Genomic DNA, 18,692 nt, shown 5'->3' with positions numbered 1-18,692 from the left:
GCACAACACTACCTCAGGGCTGGATTTCTGGTGGGAACACTCTTCACAGTCAGAAACCAGACACCCACTAAAAATCCCCAACTCCCACTTCAGGCCTACCAGCACCTTCTAAGCACAGCAAGGTACAAGAACAGGCAGAATAAACAACAATAATGGCTTTATTTCAGTCATACTTTAGAAAGCTGGCTGGCCCAAGCTGCACGGCTTCACAACCTAAGAGGCATTTCTAAGCCACTGGCAAGCAGAGCTTCATACCAAACAGCAAGGGACAAACCATGGGACTTCACCTGAAGCAACACACCATTTTGTTAGCCCTCAGAACTAAAATCTATTTATGATGCATTTCTGTAGCATGAAGCAACCAGAGTATTCAAATACCAAGCTACACAGCCTTCGTGGGAAGGATGTTGGAATTGGTCAAGAATATGTGACTCCATATAAGACAGTGCTACAGTGCGTGTAATTCCGGGTATTTGGGTTCTGATTCTGATTGCAGCAGTGGATTGCCATCAGCCCATGGAAGGAGCAGGCTCATTAGGATATAATGATGCAGGGCCATGCCTGGGGAAGGCAGCACTAACCCCACCTATGGCTCCAGTGTTCAGGTGCTACCTGCAGGATGCTGACAGGACAGCTTGCAATGGAGCCCCAGGAGCCAGCATCCCTCCCAGGCCTCGCAGGTGCCTGCAGGCACCAACTTGTGCTTCAGCAACCAAAGCCAGTGCCACTGGAAGCTTTCCAGCTTTGTTTAGGGCTGATGCTGAAAACAGTTCAGAGTAGAAACGAAAAAGAGAACCCACACTTACTCCCCCAAGAGATCAAACTCTGCTTTTCCAGAGCACACATTCTGGGGGCAGGGAGGCAGGGGACCATCTTGCTATTTAAGACCTGTCAGGTTGAAGCATTCACAGAGACACTGATCCTTTTGATAAAACAAGAGAAAACCTTTGTGGTGAAACTAATGCAGCTGTGGAATAATCGTACTAATTAGCTGCTCAAGACAAGTCATTGACTGTGATACTTGCGAAAAACACCGCCCTTTCAATTAAGGGCAAAGCATTCTCACATCTAAACCCAGCAGCGTTGTTTCCTGGCTTGCACGTTTGCAAACCAAGGAGATGCTTTATTTCCATCACCGCAATAGTTAGAGTTAATCACGCACCCACACCAGAAAAATAATGTTGGAACATGCATCCCCAATACATGTATATTGATTTATTTATGAGTTATATCCATGTATTACTGAAGTGCTCATGTTTTTTGTTGCCCACCAATATTGCTGTGCACCCCACTTAGGAGACAGGTGTAATAGACGAGTGAAAAAAGGCACTCAAATGCTGCTTCTAAGGAAGGATTCATTCTCCTTGCACTGAGGAAAAGCTGATTTTGTATCACGCTAAGCAGGATTCTCATTTGTGCGCTACTGGCATTTTGTACAGATACCTAATGCTGCAAAGTTGGTAACCCAGCAGTTCCTCCCACCTTCTTTCATCCTGAACTGTTTCTCCGCCTACCAAAGACAAGCGTGATGAAAACCATCTCAAAAGAGCCTTCCCATACACTAAACCGCTAGGGAATGAAAGGAGAAGAAAGAAGAAATTATTTCCACGGCATTTCAAACAGGCCCTGCCAGCGACCCTATCTATTACTGCACCTACCCACACCAACAGCCATCCTTACAGCTTCCTGCAGGTGATTCAGGGCTCTCCTGTTCATTCAAAATTGTCAACAAGAGCTTCAAGCATTGTGGCTTTCAAAGAAAGTCCTGGGGTAATGGTTGGACTCAATGATCTTAAAGGTCTTTTCCAACCTAGCTGATTCTATGAGTCTACAAAACAAGTTCCAAAAAAATGCTGTTCTGCCAAATTCTTTCCCAATGGGCAGAGGCACTTCCAGGCTTTATTTCTTTCGCAGTTCTGCCCAATATTTTTATTATTTACTGGGAAAACTGGCTTAGCTGTAATTTGGAAGAGAATGCAAGGTCAGGCAATGCACTTTTTAAACAAATATCAAAAAAGGAGACATCAGTAAGGGGAAGAAGAGTCTGATCTTCTTCACATCCATCCAGAACACCAGATTTATGGTGGTCAGATCAGAGGGAAGAAAAAGCTTGAGACTACTGAATGTCCTCTTCATCCTTATTTCAGAGCAGAAGCTGGAAACCAGTGTAGCTACAAAAGAGCTGTGAGCTCAACAGACACACCGTTCTCTATTTGTGCACATTATAATCTCACACAGTTATAGAGGTGCTAAAGCCCTGAATGGAGGCAGAGCTCGCAGCACCACAGCTACTGCCACCAACCCATTTGAGTCCAAATAACGCTTTCATCTGGGATAAAAGCTGCTGCACAACACCTGCCTGCCTGGCCAGATGCTTCTGTCACAAGTGCTGCAAAGGAAACTGAACAAACACAGGACAGCTCCTGCCACAAAGCTTTCCTGTTATTTATCCCCTGGGAACTGTAAAACTTATCCCATGGGCAGGGCGGTCTCACCATACCAGCACTCGTACAGTCACCATGAGCAGCACTGATCAAATGTGCGAAACTGGAACTCATTCTCTGTAACACAGGACATCCTCCCGCCCAGCTTCCCTTCCCCACCATGTCTGCTCCTGTCTCCCATGCAAAGCTCCAAGGTGGAATGGAAGATGGTTTGGGTTTTGTTACCACATACCATCCTGAGAGCAAACGGAAGGTTTGCCAGAAAGTCAGTTTTCCAATCAAAAAAGGCAACTCAAGAATTGCTCTATCAAAGGCCTCATCAGAAGAGCTTTGAAAATAGTATGTTTAAAGGTTCTTGACCTTTATGTGCTGCTTCACCCACAATCCAGGTCGGTGCCATGCACCGCAGTACAATCCAGGACCTGGACATGTGGATTCAGAACTCCCATACATGAGCTGATTCACCCCCAGATTATGTAGTCAGTAGAGCCCACACACACAACTGATACACGATGCGATTTAGATACTTCCTGCAAACACGCTTTATGGATACCATTTAATTGCAATAAATGAAACCGACTCATCCTTTTAATTGCCGTATGATTAAACCGGTTATCCATTAGCAGTCTAATAAGCACAGTGTAATACAAACTGAGGGTTATTAGTTGTGAGTGTCATGTGCCGATCCAATTAATCATGAAGTGATAACGTTTTATTAAATAAGTTTAAATTACATATCCTGTGCACAGATGCCTGGGAAATGTTAGTTACTGCATACACAGCTTATAATGCAGATGGTCATTGCATAATAAAAGGCAACCGATCAGATTAAAATCAAGTTTGATTTTGTTGCCAGCAACTCAAGAGACTACAGACATCATCCCTTGTAGAGCCTAATCTACCTTCCCAGATGTGTACTGATTACTTTATCTCTGTTTCCTTGGGCAAAAAGGCAAACTCATCTGTGTTGGTCAGTTTGTTTTCAGGCTCTTATAAATTGATCAGCCAAGTTCTCTGGTTCACATGCCTTATTTACAGGGGTTGTCTGGTTTACAAACATCACTTCCCATTAGCTGTGTATTTATTAAGAAACTTCTCTGCAGATTTTGAATTGGGAAATGTTCTTTAATTCAGCTTTGCTTTTTAATTACTGATATAGATTTAAGAAAAGAAGAAAAGCCTCCAATGTAAGGTTTCACAAATGACAGTAACTAAAACCACAGATCAACTCCTCAACTCCAAAGCTGCTTCAAACCCCGAAGATGAACAAGAATAAAATAAAATGCATTAAAAATAAATAAAGAGCTTTCAAAACCACTTGCCCTGGGCAGGATCAATTACTCTGCTCTAGGCAAAGAAATGGCACAAAAGATGGATGCTGTTCCTCTCCTCCATTCATGACAACTGGTTGTTAATGGATTAGTCCACAGAAAAATCAGCCAAGAAAAGCAGATTTTGCACCTCAAGAAATCCAGAGCTGCACCAGATCTCAGAGGTAAGAAATAACACAGGATTTAAATGCTTGCTTTATGTCTTACCCTTATCCCATACATAATCATTTAGAGAAAAGCAAGACATGTAAGTACCTGACATTAGCACAGAACTATCCTGATCTTTGAAAAATGCAGATGAGAAGTTGCCAATGTTACAACTCAAATGCTTGGTTTGACCTCCAGAAGGTATTATCAGAGGAGACCACAGCTCAGCTCCCATTCCAACACCCCTCCTGTTCAATGACCACAAGAGTTCCTTCAAAACTAAAGTTTACCTGTCCAGATTCTGTTTTCAGTCTCTACCAAGCAATAAAACCTCAAGAAACTTTTTGTTGCCAGTATCATGTATGTGAGTGAAGCAACAGCACTCTTAACAGCATCTAACCTGCCAGCCAGCATCACTGATTGCTACAGAGGGGTGACAGAAAAGAGAATACCACCAAAGGGAAAAAGAAATATAAATAAACACAAGAAGGAACCAACCAAATCCAAACCCCTCAAAAATCCACAAACAACAAAATGATCCCCTGCACAGTCTCTTCTCCCCCATCATCAGCCAAGGTAAGGGATTCCAACTGGTACAGCATTTTCCCTGGAGCACTTGGTACTTCATTCCTAAAATGTAATAATTGATTGTGGGTTACAGCAGCCCTCTGCTCACTGCACCAACTGCCTGGCACTGCTTAAAGTATCAATGTAAAAAAAGCCCAACGCCAACAGCTGGCACCCTCCTATGTCCTTACATGCCAAGGAAAGAGCAATTGCATAAACGGTGTGGGGACCTTTATCAGCCTTTATAACAAAGCAAGTACGACAGTTCAGGCTTCTTTGTGAATGAAGGCTTCTGCGGTTGAAGGTTACATGTTTAAAGAGACACACTGCCTGCTGCTGCATCTGCTCCAGCATCAAGGTAAGCATCGTGTTCCTCCTGTGCTCATGTACCCTGACCTGCACCAGCACCGCTTTGCCCTGCACAACGGGATTCACCCACAGAACAACTCGCAGCCCAGAGGGCATCCATCCATCTACCTGAATGCCTCGTGTGCACCTGGTCTGCAGAAGGAAGAAAATGTCCGCTGTGCAGATCTACTCCCCAGGAGCTAAAGGGTGAATTACAAACCCAATGAATGCAGTGGATGCACTTGTCTTTGGGGCAAAGAAGAAAAAAAAGCCAAACCCCAACAAAACCCAACCACACAAACAAAACCATTTAATCCTCAGCTAAGAATTTTTTAAGTAGCTGTACACCATTTAGTAGTTTTCCATTTTTCTTTCTGTCTTTAAAGCCCACGTTCACAAGCGGCTGAACATAATGCTTTGAGAACTTAATGAAAACCTCTCTCATGACCCAGGAGCACTCAGTAAATAATTATTAAGCTCTGGAGGTGGCTTTTGCATGAGTGTTGACTTAATAAAATGCCATAAGTTGATCTGCTTGAATGCCCATTTACTTGGGGACACAGCCTGCAGTATAGCTTGGAAGGAAAGCTTGGTAACCAACAGATTAAGGAACAAGGTAAAACTAAAGAGGTTCAACCTAGAAGCTGCAAAGGTCACATTTTACAATCCTTTACTACCACTCCTGTTAAAAGGGAGATGAATAATTGCAAACCTGGAGTATCTTCAGAGTTCCATATAATAATCGCTGCAATGCACCAAGGCTTTTTACGCCTAACCTGAACTCCATTAGCCCAAATATATGTTTAACATGAAGTTTCAGGAGATAGATATATATATATATATATATATATATATCCTATCTGAGTGTATGGGATATATATATATCTTCTTCTGATAAATACATATATATCTATATAAAAGATAATATATATAATAATATATACTTAAATGGTCTGGGGTTTGTTTCTTTTTAAACATGGAGAATTTTACAAGTCTCCTTCTCCTGAAAGTCCCCATCATTCCCTCAGCTGCTCTGCCACAGCTGCTGCGGCTGTGCAGAAGGCAGTGGCCAGCTCCCAGACATGGAATTGTTAGCTCCCAAACACAACCTCCATCACAACAAGTCGATCACACAATCTGCTCACAGTGCCATCGCTCTGTGAAAACGCCACTTAGAAGCTGTAAGAGGAGCAGGGCATGAACATCTCAACTCTAACAGCTTCCACCTGCCCCTGAATCTTGTGTCCAAGGGCTTTTGCTGAGCACCCTCCAGCTAAAGTCAAGCAGCCTCCAGGCAGGCTGTCTCTAGGAGTGGCTCCAGATAAGGAGCTGGCAAATCCAATCCCCATGGAGCAGCAACACCGGCAGCAGCACCCAGTGGCTGCCAGCACTGCAGACCTGTGCAATCCAGCACCTACCAAGGAGGGATTGAGGCAGCCACACACAAGGTCTTCAGGTACCACAAAGACTCCAAACCAGCCCAGAAGCTCAGTGTCCGCATCTCGCTACATCTTGTCTCACCTGCATCAGATTATTGCACAAAGTCCTGATGAAGACAGCCGGGAGCAAGGTGTGGGTCTGTGACAAGCCTTGAGGTCACTTCCAACCTGGTATCCTATGATAAATGCTCAGCACTCGCATGGGGTTGAGTGTGATGCTCAGACCCGTGCCCAGGTGCTGAACCACCCTCACTGTACCTCCTGCAGACAGCCCCCCGAAAGACATGGGGTGGTGTTGAAAGCACTTCTCCCATTCATTAATTAAAAGGGGTGTAAACAGGCCATTAATGCCATCAGAGAAGCGGATAAGGGCTGTCTGTAACAGCACAGTTTTCTCACGATCTTTATCACCAAAAAGACCAAAGGTGGGTGCACAACTAATTTGTTTTCTGGGACTTAACTCCTTCACATACAAGGTTAACCTAGGTGAACCTCCAACTAGGAACCATTAGAGGTGCATCTCAAGACCTAGACATGCAATCATAACGGTACAGAGACTCAGTATGATGGTGCACACACAATTTCACTCTGCAAACACAGACTGAATCCCTTGGGCAGAAAGGAGCAGGCAGGTAAAAGACACCTACACACACAAATACCTCAAACTCCTCAAAACGTTCAATGAAGGGTTAAAAGGAATTTAAAAGGTAGCTGTCTACACCACCCAGTACTGGTTTGTGCTCTTCCTTAAACTTTCAAAGCCATCACGGGCTTAAAAAAAATAATAAAAGGAAAAAAAAAAAAGGCAGGCATAGGCAGATTCCTTTCACTTGAAAAGCTGACCTTGTCAAAGGCTTTTTGAACATTTTTCAGACACCACATCTATGGGTACTTCCCTCTCTAAAGAGCTCCATGCACACTTGCGAAACAAAGAGCCAGATAGCTAAAGCAACCAAGAGGTGATAAAAGGGAGGAGATAACACTTCACCAACAACCTCTGTAGTTCATGGTTTTGTAATATGGAATTTACCTCCTTTCAGCTGGGTCAATAGAGAAGATAATGCTGTCTCTGAGAGGGAAGATGATGTATGATCACCACACTTCAGTACTTTGCAACTACAAAGTAGCCACATCTGACTCCACATCACCTTTACAACGTACCTTGGTTTAGAAATTATCTGTCACTTACATAGTTGGATAGCAAGTTTATTCACAGAGGCAGCCCTGCAGAAAACAAGACCCAACATATTGTGTTCACAGCTTGTGAATCCATCATTCACATGTTCAGATTCCCTCCCAGCCAAAGAGCCACCACACTCCTCGAGGCTTACTGTGACCCAGCAATTCCCATAAAATCATAGAATCGTTAGGGTTGGACAGGACCTTAAGATCATCCAGTTCCAACCCCCCTGCCATGGGCAGGGACACCTCACACTAAACCATCTCACCCAAGGCTTTGTCCAACCTGGCCTTGAACACTGCCAGGGATGGAGCATTCACAACCTTCCTGGGCAACCCATTCCAGTGCCTCACCACCCTTACAGGAAAGAATTTCTTCCTTATATCCAATCTAAACTTCCCCTGTTTAAGTTTTAACCCGTTACCCCTTATCCTATCACTACAGTCCCTAAAGAAGAGTCCCTCCCCAGCATCCCTATAGGCCCCCTTCAGATACTGGAAGGCTGCTATGAGGTCTCCATGCAGCCTTCTCTTCTCCAAGCTGAACAGCCCCAACTTTCTCAGACGGGAGGTGCTCCAGTCCCCTGATCATCCTCGTGGCCCTTCTCTGGACTTGTTCCAACAGTTCCATGTCCTTTTTATGTTGAGGACACCAGAACTGCACACAATACTCCAGGTGAGGTCTCATGAGAGCAGAGTAGAGGGGCAGGATCACCTCCTTCGACCTGCTGGTCACGCTCCTTTTGATGCAGCCCAGGATACAGCTGGCTTTCTGGGCTGCAAGCGCACACTGCCTGCTCATGTTCATTTTCCCAGCCTAAAACCTTCTCTTCCCCCGAGGTTTTCTGCTTTCTGACTTCGCTGTTAAAACACTGTTCAATGCTTCCCAAAGACAAGGAGACAGCTCAAAGTCTCATCTCCTACAGATGACATCCTGGCTCTGGTATACTCAGCAAACAGGATCTGAAGCAGAAAAGGGAAAGTGTTTATGGAAGATTTGCTCTAAATGATTAAGAACCCCAAACAGTCATAATGAAAACCACCAAGTGAATTCAGTGCTCGGCACGTGATGGGTCAGTGTTATCAGTGTGTAGGACTTGCTCCTTACAGTGACTACTTACGTGCAAGGGAACCAACCAACCCCTAACACTTTACTGCAAGAACTCAAACATTAAAATAATCTCAGACAGATATTATGCAAACTCTCACTTTGATCTCTAGCCACAGTGCAAGCTGTTCATTACAGGACCTGATCACATCAGGGAGTGTCTCTAGCAACTTTTCTTTCTAACAAAGCAACTATCCAGACTGCAGAAATCAATTCCTCAGCATCCATGTTTTAAACAACCTTCAGTAGCAGAGTCCTTAAGGACTGCTCATAGTTCTTCAACATTTTTTGCTGTTTGTGGAAGAGTTATTGGGGCAAAGAGGATTGTTTTACTGTGCAGGCTGAACAGCTGAGGGTGGGGGTAAAGCCTTTATTCAGCAACAAGTTACTTCACCAACCTCTTGGACATTTATGCTGCAATTGCAGGACAGATATACCAGTCTTGCTGCCCAGGGTATTCATGGCACAGACAGAAGGTGGGATAAATTTCAGCTTCCACTGCTGCAGCTCTAGAAAACAACTATTTTAGAGTAAAACTGTTCAGCATGGTCTATGTTTTGCACAGCTTAATGACAACTGAGACACGCTGCCCATGCAACTTGCTGCAGGAATACCACTTCTTACTTGTCAAAATACATTACAGCTATTGGTTTATATTTGGGGGAAAAAAAAAAAAGCACTCAAAAGCAGCCAACTCAAAACTATTTACAAGCCTTTTTCTTAGACCCTCTTAATCTGTTCTGCACTGCCAGAAGCATAGCACTTGAATGGCTATTTCTGTTCAAAGCTATATTTGTTGTGGAACTACTGCAGACTCCTGAATCATGTAAACAGAAGCAAGAGCCAAAAAATGTTTCACTGGACTTGAAGTTCACATCTGCCTTAGTTACTAGGACAAAAAATAAAAGCAGGGGCTTAGTTTATAACGAATAAATCCTGCAAAGACTATAGTTAATCATGAATTCTCCCAACAGGGTTTTGTTTAATCTGGTTTATTTAACATTTGTGACCTTGGCAAGGTACCTGCGGAGCACCCACCATTACTGTGGAGCAGCAGTTCACACCTCCTGTTATTTTAGGCTACAGCAGAGGACTATACAGTGCTATAATAGTCAACCAGGCTTTGAAACCTGCAGCAACCGTCACCTGAAAACGATGTATAGTTCTAGACTTGCTGGAGCCCAGCAGCCAACAGTATTGCTGTCCCTAAAAAGTTGTATTATAATGGCTCAGCTGCGTGCTCCTGCAAAATGAACCCTTGACAAACATGCTGCTGGGAGCAAAATGACCCTCCCATTTCTTCTAACTTCTTGGTTCAGAAAGGTCAGCACCAGAAACCATCCCCTCACCTTGACCTACTACTTTGGATGCACACTTCACCTCCTCTTCATTCTCCTTCTTCAATTCCTCCTGATCCTCCTCCAGAAGAAGGATCCCCAATATTCCCAACATGCTGGAAATCATGGAAAGCCCCAAAACAAGTAGCTTAAGATTGTACAAAGAAGTCAGATATTCTACCTTAAAAGTGTTCACCTTATACAATCATTATACAATCATTATACTCCTGTGTCCCTTTGCTTCACAGAACTATAACCTGGCTATACAATTCCTAATCTTAATAGAAGGACACATATTTAATTTTCCCTATAATTACAGATTACTTACAACTGTATTAAAGCCAATATTAACCTCTCTACACGCCAGGGTACCCAAAATGAGCATTAGCTATCAGAATGCCAAACTTACTCAATTGACACTTGCACAGTCAAAGTGCAATCCTATTCACAGGTTACCAAAAAAAGCCAAAACACAACAAAACTTCCGTTAACACTGGCTATGGAAAGCCATCTTCTGCAGTGCATCATCTTATTTTGCCAGCTCCCAGACCTCTCCCTTTACACACTAGATGGAGCTTTGTTCCGTGCTTCCCCAGCCAGCTGGCTGGCACTGCACTGTTAGGGCTAAAAATGGTGAGGAGGCAAAGGGTGAAACACCAACATCACCCCACACAACAGTGTCAGGAGTGGTGCGACAGTGGGTGAGTGTGGGGACTCACACCATACCCTCCTGGTCCTGCTCTCCCCCTGCTCCCATTAATCTCTCGGTTGATCACTGCTTTGTCATTTTCAAAGAAGCAAAGTGTACAACAACTCCAGATCCCCAATCACGCTCCAACTCTTATCAGCATTTACTATAGCCATGAGGCACCTTCTTCAGCTCACACCACATTAGGATTATACTGCTTTTTCTTCCCTTATAAAGAGACGGCATTTAACGTTATTACCAGATTACATACCTAAATGGCTCACGGGCTTTCCTGGATCCCTCTTCATATTCCCGCATATTTTTTTTCAAAATCAGCACTTTGGTCTCCTCTCTAGGGACCCAAAACCTCTGTACTTAATGCTTCTGCTACGGCTCTGTTCTTGGATCCATTGACACTTTTGGGAAATAACCCCTTTAATCACAGCAAAATTCTCCTTGACTTGTATCTGCTGGATTTGCTCTGTATTGTTTCAAAACACAGCTCAGGAAAAACAGCTCATCCTTCTGGGGAGCTGCCACAACTCTATTAGGATCTTTCAAAGCACAACAGGATATGGTCCATCATATGGTATTTCTATGATGAATTTAAACTCAATGGGACAGAGAAGAGCCCAGGGGAATGAGTCACTCCTAATGTCCCAAGTGGCCAGCACTGCAGAAAAGCAGCAGCCTCAGCCTGTATCAGACAAGGTAACACCAGAGAGGATGGAGAACTGCTGGTGTCCGCTGTAGAAGACACCTGTGTAAGACCTTGTGGGTAAAGAGGTCCTGACTGGGCACCTCTGCTCAAGAAGGAGCTGAAATTGAGGTGACAAGAGAAAACAAGAGCCCGCTTTATAGCGGGAAGCTAAAGAAAAGTTTGACATTTTAATCTCACAAAATGGAGGTTGACAGGGATGAGTGCTGCTGTCTATAAATACAGCAGAGAAACAAACACCCAGGAGAGAACAACTCTGGCACTTCATCAAGTGACATAAACCAGCTATGAACAACACTAAATTGGTACCAACAGTCTTATTCTGAGAAGTCCAGTCCTGAAACCAGTTCCAACTGGAGGACTGGCAATGGAACAACTTGCTGCTTTTCAGATAAAGACTTGTTGCCTAATCAAAGTAGGTCACTGTGAACGAACCAGCCGGTAATGAATTACATCCCACAGAAGATGCCCTCCAGCTCCTACAGGACAGATGCAGGACAAAGCAAACCCTTTGGCAGAACATATGGATCTGAAGTAGTGCTGGAATTCAGTATTGCACACAAGAGGTGCTCCACATGCATTAGCATGGCCAAACTCCGAAGGTGACCGTGCTAGCCTGGGCAGGCTTCTCAGTGGGTCCCTGCAAAACAAAGACGCTCTTCTAGAGCTACCAGCCCATATGGACCCTAATGAAACACTCCTCCTATCATCTGCCACACTTGGTCAGCTGGAAAGCGAGTATTAGCAGCCATTGTACTGAAATTTCTTGGAAGTCCTCTCTTCTCTCTCACTCCCACCTTTGGGAATACCATTGCCCGTATCCTCTCCCACATTAGCCCAGCTGAGTGAGCCAGAGTTCACAAGTGTTGAACTGAAGCAGTAAATAACACCTCAACAACGCAACCCCTTCTTTCTAACTAATTTAGAAATCACTTCAGTGCCTATGTCACCACTCTACAAGCAAGGCACTACAGTTTAGCTGACCCCACTTTTTGTGCCTGGCTCCTACACTATTCCCCAGATGTCTGCACTGATCCATGCAGAGACCAGAGGGTTCCAGTGCCTCCTTAATCTGGGGCAGCCACATGTTCAAACAGAGTAAGCCTAACTTAAAGCACTAGTATTAGGAAAAGGTCTAAAAATAGGCTCCAAATAAAGGTCATTTTGTCATGCAAGGGTTCCTCCTTTTAAGTCTTTTTTAAATAGGCAGAAACTCCCATCGAGTGGTACAAATAACTGACCAGTCATTATAGCGCAGTTATTAAATAGTTATTAATATTAGTATAGTAATAAAATAGTAATAGTTATTAAATAGTAAAATAGTAAAAATAATAATAGTTATTAAATAGCACAGAAAGAAAGCTAGAGCTAGGAAACTAAGAGCAGGTCATGAAAAGAAGCAGCTGTTATTTGTTCACATCAATACAATCAGCCTTAGTCCCTATTTGCTTTCTGTTGACCACACCAAGTTTAACTGGCCTGCAGAGTCAGCATTATGAAGTTTTTGCCTAAATCAAACGTTCAAGTAGGTCACCAGTTTCAAGCAAAAACACTTGCTTGCTTATTCAGTGGAGGAACAAAATAAAACCAGGAAAATAAAAAGCACACCTACCACAATTTCTTTTCTTAGAAGGCCTCCTGTGGTTTGCAGGCAGTGGCTTTCTGATCAGGCTGCAGGTACTTTTACCAGTTCAGACTGGACAGCCAAAACTGGTCAGTCAGTGTATTTTTTCAGGTCAAGATGCTTACAAGCAGCATATACTTTACAGCAGACTTTGATAGAGGAAGGAAACTCACATTCCCTTCCAGGGAGTTTGACGTTGTAAGGAGAGCTAAGTCAATTCACCTTCAAGAGTCTTAACAGCACACCTTCATCTGCCCACCACTGTCTGCCATCCTAGAAAACTGGAGTGGAGCTCTCATGTTTTAAACTACGGGGCTATATGGGCTAAACTGTGGAAGCTCATCTACCTCTCCCAGTCAAAAACTGATAACCCAAAGATTAGGCATCCCCCCAAAACAAACATAAAACCAACAAATACCTACTACAAAAAAGAGACAAAAGTAGACAAAATGTGTGCACAGAGGTTTTTTTTAAAAGAGATTTAATCCAGATTAGATCTAAGAGGGACACCTTTCAAAGACACAAGACAGCAGCTGAAGGGTCCAGTAGGCACCCATCATCTGACAAAGATGTCATCACCTGTAATGACTTTCAACACAAGGATCTTGAGCAGAACCTCTTGGGGACACAAAGCCTTGCGAGTACAGACAAGTTGAAGCCACATCTCTAAATCCCACTGTCACCCATCCTCTGTAGCCAAGAGTCATGTGTCTTATTATGCCACCTAGCACTAACAAGCAACACAAGACATAACTGAAGTTGAACCTGCCAGGCTCTTGTAACACCTCCTTGCAAGTTTAGTGAAGAAAACCCCTTTCAGTCCATTACAGCAGCACAAAAACCCCAACCCTGGTATCCCATTACTGTCCAACATCCTGAACTTACCATCCAGAATTTCCACTGAAGTTCCAAAGTGGAACAGAATGAAAACACTTTCCTTGGGCATGTTATTCCCAGCCTGGGAACAAAGAACATCAGCCTCCAGTGCTCCTTTAACACAGACTCATTTATTCTGAAAAAAAGTAATAAGTACCCAAAACCAAAGTATGGAACCTGAAAAACACCCTCCTATCTGGCAGAGTAAGCACTTTCTAAAGGCACATTAGCACATGTTGCTAAAATTGGGTTATAAAGATAACTGGGGGAAAGCAGAGGTGATCAACAAAATACACAACTGAAAATGTTGATGTTGAAAAAGAAAAAACAAAGCAGATTAAATCCATACACAAGTTCTTTGAAATGAAAGTCTTAATATTTGAACAATTATGCATGAGTTTAAGACTCTAACAAGTGTTCAGTACTCCTAAAAAGCCAGCACATTATGTCTTTCCAGACTGGGATGCAAAAATTCCCTGAAACAAGAGCAAAAAAGCCCTAGGCAAAAAAAAAAACCAACAAACAAAAACCAACATAATAAAATTCACATTTCACCACCCACCACGAGTCTGCAGAACGGGCACCAGGTAAAGTGGAGACTGCAGAGTCAGCCAGGACAATGCAGTTCCCAGGCCAAAGGCACACAAGACTGATACCAGCCGTAAAACAGCCTTGAAGTTATTAGTTCAGGTAAGTTGCAGCATCCTTCCTTATTCAAGAAAAACCTCCATATACTGCCATGGAAAAAGTCAGTAAGAGGCTACTGCAATGCCAGTGAAAGCAGAAGATCACAGTTTGAGAGGCTTTGAGGCTGTAATGCCCTCTCCATGCCCACATGCAAGTAACAGGCTGAAGCTGGTAGAAATGATCTGATTCCCCTGTAGAACACCATGGCACTTCCAAAATAGTTCAAGGAAAATAAGCTGAGAGTAGTGTCCAATCCCTAAACCACTCACTGAACCACGGCAACTGCTAACTGCAAGGATGCATTACTACAGGGATAGCTCATGGGTAACACCCATTTTCCAACATCACTCTCTTGTGCCAATACTCTCCCACCCTGAACAAAAAGGTGCTCCACACAATCTGGCTTCCCAGAAACCTTGCTCCAAAAAAACCTGAAGTCAGTTTTGTTAGAAATTGTCCAGCATGTTCTAGATTTACCTGCAACAGTTTTAAAACCCCAGTTTCTGATTATTTATCATTCCTTCACTGCAGTATTCCACAGCACCCTTTGATCAACTGTCCAATTGCTACCCTCTAAACAGCAACACACAATTGTTGTATTCTGTAATAATGTTTCCATTGCAACTAGAGCAGAAAACCAAAAATTTATATTGGCAGAAATCTCTTAGATTTTCTATAGTAAAGTCCATCTTTTTTTAATGTTCATTTGAGATCAAATTCAGTGAAACTCTTTGGAACTGATAAACCAACTATGCAAACAAAAGGTGGGACCCACCCTGCATGAATTTTTGCACTGGTTAACATTTCGTATGCATAAGAATTTAAACAGTGAACTTCAAGCCAGAATGGTCAAATGACATACTTCTCTTGTTCCAATTAAAAACAGGAATATTACTATTTCCAGTGGGGCTGGAAACCTATAAATGCATGAGAAGAAGACAAGGAAATGGAAAAAAACTAACAAAAAAATCCTCAATGTACCTACAGAAAACAGATTTAAAACTACATTTCCGCATAGCAATGAAAAGCATGCTGCTTTGGAAACATCCTTCCATTCCCATTAATGGTGGTATGAATTACTGCCAAAGTAAACTGCAAAAAACTGTTTGCTATGGAAGAAACCCAAGCAAGCTAAAGTTTTCTGTGCAGAATCCTGTTTCAAGAGTGTGAAGGTCTCTTTGTTCTCCAGGTCAGTTCAAACTTTTATGTCTACATATTCTATTGCCCTCGCAAAACCTTTATTCAAAACAATAGAAAACTGGATGATTAAAAATTTAAACCCCAAAAAAGCCCTGCTAAATGCCCTGGGTAAAAATGTCACCACGTGTAACATTTTTCCTATTCTATCAGACTATTCCCCAAAGTTTGGCATCTGAAAGCAAACTATTATTTCATGTAACATAGAGAAGGTATTGGGTATTGAAAAAATTGTTTGTATAAAATCCAGGTAAAAAGATGTATTCACAATCTTCATACACATTGCTAAATCTACCCTTTCAAATGGCAGTTTCTGACCATTAACAACCGTAAATACAGATAAGACTTTTATTCAACTATCATGCTAAATTTCATGTTTCTGCAAGCAGCCCGATAAAGCAGCTCAATTACTTCTCCCTTGCTAATCTGTTATCTAAAAACCACAAAGAATATCATTTCAGACACTAGAAAAACACTTGGAACTTTCTGCACTGTGACTCAGCCACCCCAACAGATCTCTGTGCACAAAACAAGAGTTTTCCTCTTCTAACTCCATGTTCCATTTAGCTCTTCTGTATATCCACAGTTTTAAGTCCGTATCTTCAGCATACAGACATCTAAGCAACACTAAAGTTACATCAAAGAGTTTATGTTTCTTATTCAAAATACTCCTCCTGGTATTTGTCCTAGTAACCTAGTACTGAAACTCAAATTGCAAGGTCAGACTCTTAAGTGCTGCAGGACTAGGGAGAAAGAGAGGCTGGTTTTAATGAGATTATTAGACAGCAACTTTCACTGAGCATTTAATTACAGCATTGAACTCAAGCATACATTCAGTGCATAGTAACTAAATTTAGCAAGGATGTGGGTCCAAACCTAAGGAAATCGGAGTATTTCATTCACTTCCCATAGGCTAATGCTCGTTCGGTACAGAGGGTATTTGACTACAATACTGTTAGCTGAACACTCGCTCACCCTCACCGCATCCGATCACGCAGCAGCATCGACCCCACCACGCACATCAGCTCTGCACTCCACAGCACCTGCAACCATGAACCAGCTGGCTGAACATTAAAGCACATACAAAGGTCTTGTGCATGCTTGTTAGGCTGTTTTGTAGAGGAGAGAGAAACAAGCAAGGAAATATTCACCACCTTGTGTGGGGTTTGGGGGTTTTGTGTTGCACATCAGGTAAATTCTCAATGTTATTCCTACCTGGCCAGGATGGGAGGGGGAGAAACAGAATACAATGATCACATAACACTGCTTGTTCTCCAACTCCTGCAAGCCAGCTGCAGGAGTTGACACGCAGACGCAGCCCCATGCCGGCCCCACAAGCGACAATTGCTCTGTATAACTCTGCTGCAGCTTAGAGTAGAAAAAGGACCGAGAACTTACCCGGGGAATTCATTCTTTCCACGTTTTGATCCAGCAAGGCAAGAGCTCGCTGGGAACTGTGCTCCTGATGGCCACAAAACCAAGACTAGACAGAAAGGTCTTAGTAAGCACAGGCTTCCAGAAACTGTACTTCCACTCCTACCATCCACCTCCTAACCCCGCCGCTGCATTTGTGGCTGCCTTTGTTAGAATACTTCTGCAAATGAAAACAGATGAGTAACTATTGCTGCTTTAGCAAACTCCCAAGCCCATGGTCACTAATAATAGCTTTGTTCCTTTTATTACTAAACAAAACCAAAACAACAACAACACAAAAAAAAAGTTTAAATGCTTGTATAAAATGCACATTGCTGAATGCTTTCTTTCATTGATCCAGTTGCCGTTTCCCATAGGAGCTTAGGCCCAGGACTCTCGAACAATTTATGTGGATCAACATGATGTGGAGTAATCTGAGGCTTTTTGAAGGGGCTGTCCCTCACAAAACTCCCCAAAACAACCAGGTTTTGTGCTACTTCACTTTAGATATCAAGAGTTCAATTAAAAATCTGAGCAGAGACATTCCCACTTTATGCACACGCTTCACTGCAGATGCCAATCTGAGCTCTCTGGAATGCGGCGTCCCGGAGCTCATGGATTCAGGCAGGGAAAGGTGCTTTGGCAGGCTGTTCTCCCGGTTCCCGCGGCACCCTGGCACACTGCCGCCAGCTCCAACTGCTCCAGGAGCAAACAGGTGGGACGGGAAGGAAAGGGCAGCGCACCGGGAGGAGAAAGTGGAGAAGGGCAAGAGGAAAGGAAGAAAACGGAGAGGGTATGAAGCCACTGCTGTGAAATGGCAGGGGGAGAACGATGACATGGAAGCCTTGCCTTGCACAGGCCCTGACCTGGTTCACCGACGGCAAGAAAAATAACAAACCAACCAAAAGACAACACAAAAACCACTTTTGTTTAAAAATTCTGATTTTTCTCCCTGGAATAAAATAAATTATAGGAACACATAAAAGCTGTAAAAAACTGGGTGCAACTCATCCCCTTTTATCAGAAACTCTGCCCATTCTACCTGACCTTCCCTTCAAGATTCTCCTCTAACAGCCCATGGCCAAGCTGTGGTTGTCCCTCTCGGCTTCTGCTCTCACATGCAGATTTTCACCAATCTCAGATCAAATCATAGCACTCCCAAGCCCAGGGCCTCTGTTAGCCCATGTATCTTCCTGGGAAATGACTTGGAGCTGCTGGGCACTGGCCACCCATGCCGGCAGGCAAGCAGACATCAAGGAAAAACAAGATACTGCATCTTCAAAAGTCAGGCCACAGCATCTCCATGTTGTTAACATCCTGCAGCTTTCAGGGGGTTTTAACTTATTAATTACTATTCTTGGGTTGACTGCTGCTGAACAATCCCAAGAATCGAATGGCAAGTGGCTTTGTTGTTTTTACAGGAAGTAACCAAGCCAAAAGCAGCAAAAGCATCCTCTTGTTCTTGTGTGAGCCCCTTTTCACTTTTTTTTCTCATTTTATTTTTTCTGGTTTATTTGAACAATGGCACCATGAACCAGCTTTACAATAATGACTGTTACAAAATAGGAAGCCGTATTATTAGGCAAGCT

At 43.2% G+C, this 18,692-nt stretch overlaps 1 protein-coding gene across 8 annotated transcripts in view; it reads right to left on the bottom strand.

Moving 5' to 3' along the window:
• Window positions 1-18,692, bottom strand: part of MITF (melanocyte inducing transcription factor) — a 98,612-nt gene that overhangs the window by 41,804 nt on the left and 38,116 nt on the right. Inside the window, exon 1 of one of the 8 annotated variants that reach the window (XM_057422948.1) lies at window positions 17,089-18,137. The exons of the other annotated variants lie outside the window; for them this stretch is intronic. The gene's annotated coding sequence lies outside the window, so the exon portion shown is untranslated. Of the gene's footprint in view, window positions 1-17,088; window positions 18,138-18,692 lie in introns of those variants that run through there. 8 annotated transcript variants of the gene reach the window in all.

Source organism: Pezoporus wallicus, unplaced genomic scaffold (assembly GCF_028554395.1).
Source record: "Pezoporus wallicus isolate ANWC-B61680 ecotype Strahan unplaced genomic scaffold, APGP_CSIRO_Pwel_v1 contig_7073, whole genome shotgun sequence".
NCBI classification, from domain to species: Eukaryota; Metazoa; Chordata; class Aves; order Psittaciformes; family Psittacidae; genus Pezoporus; species Pezoporus wallicus.
The sequence above is the reverse complement of the archived record's forward strand: the minus strand, read 5'-3'. Positions and strand labels throughout refer to the sequence as shown.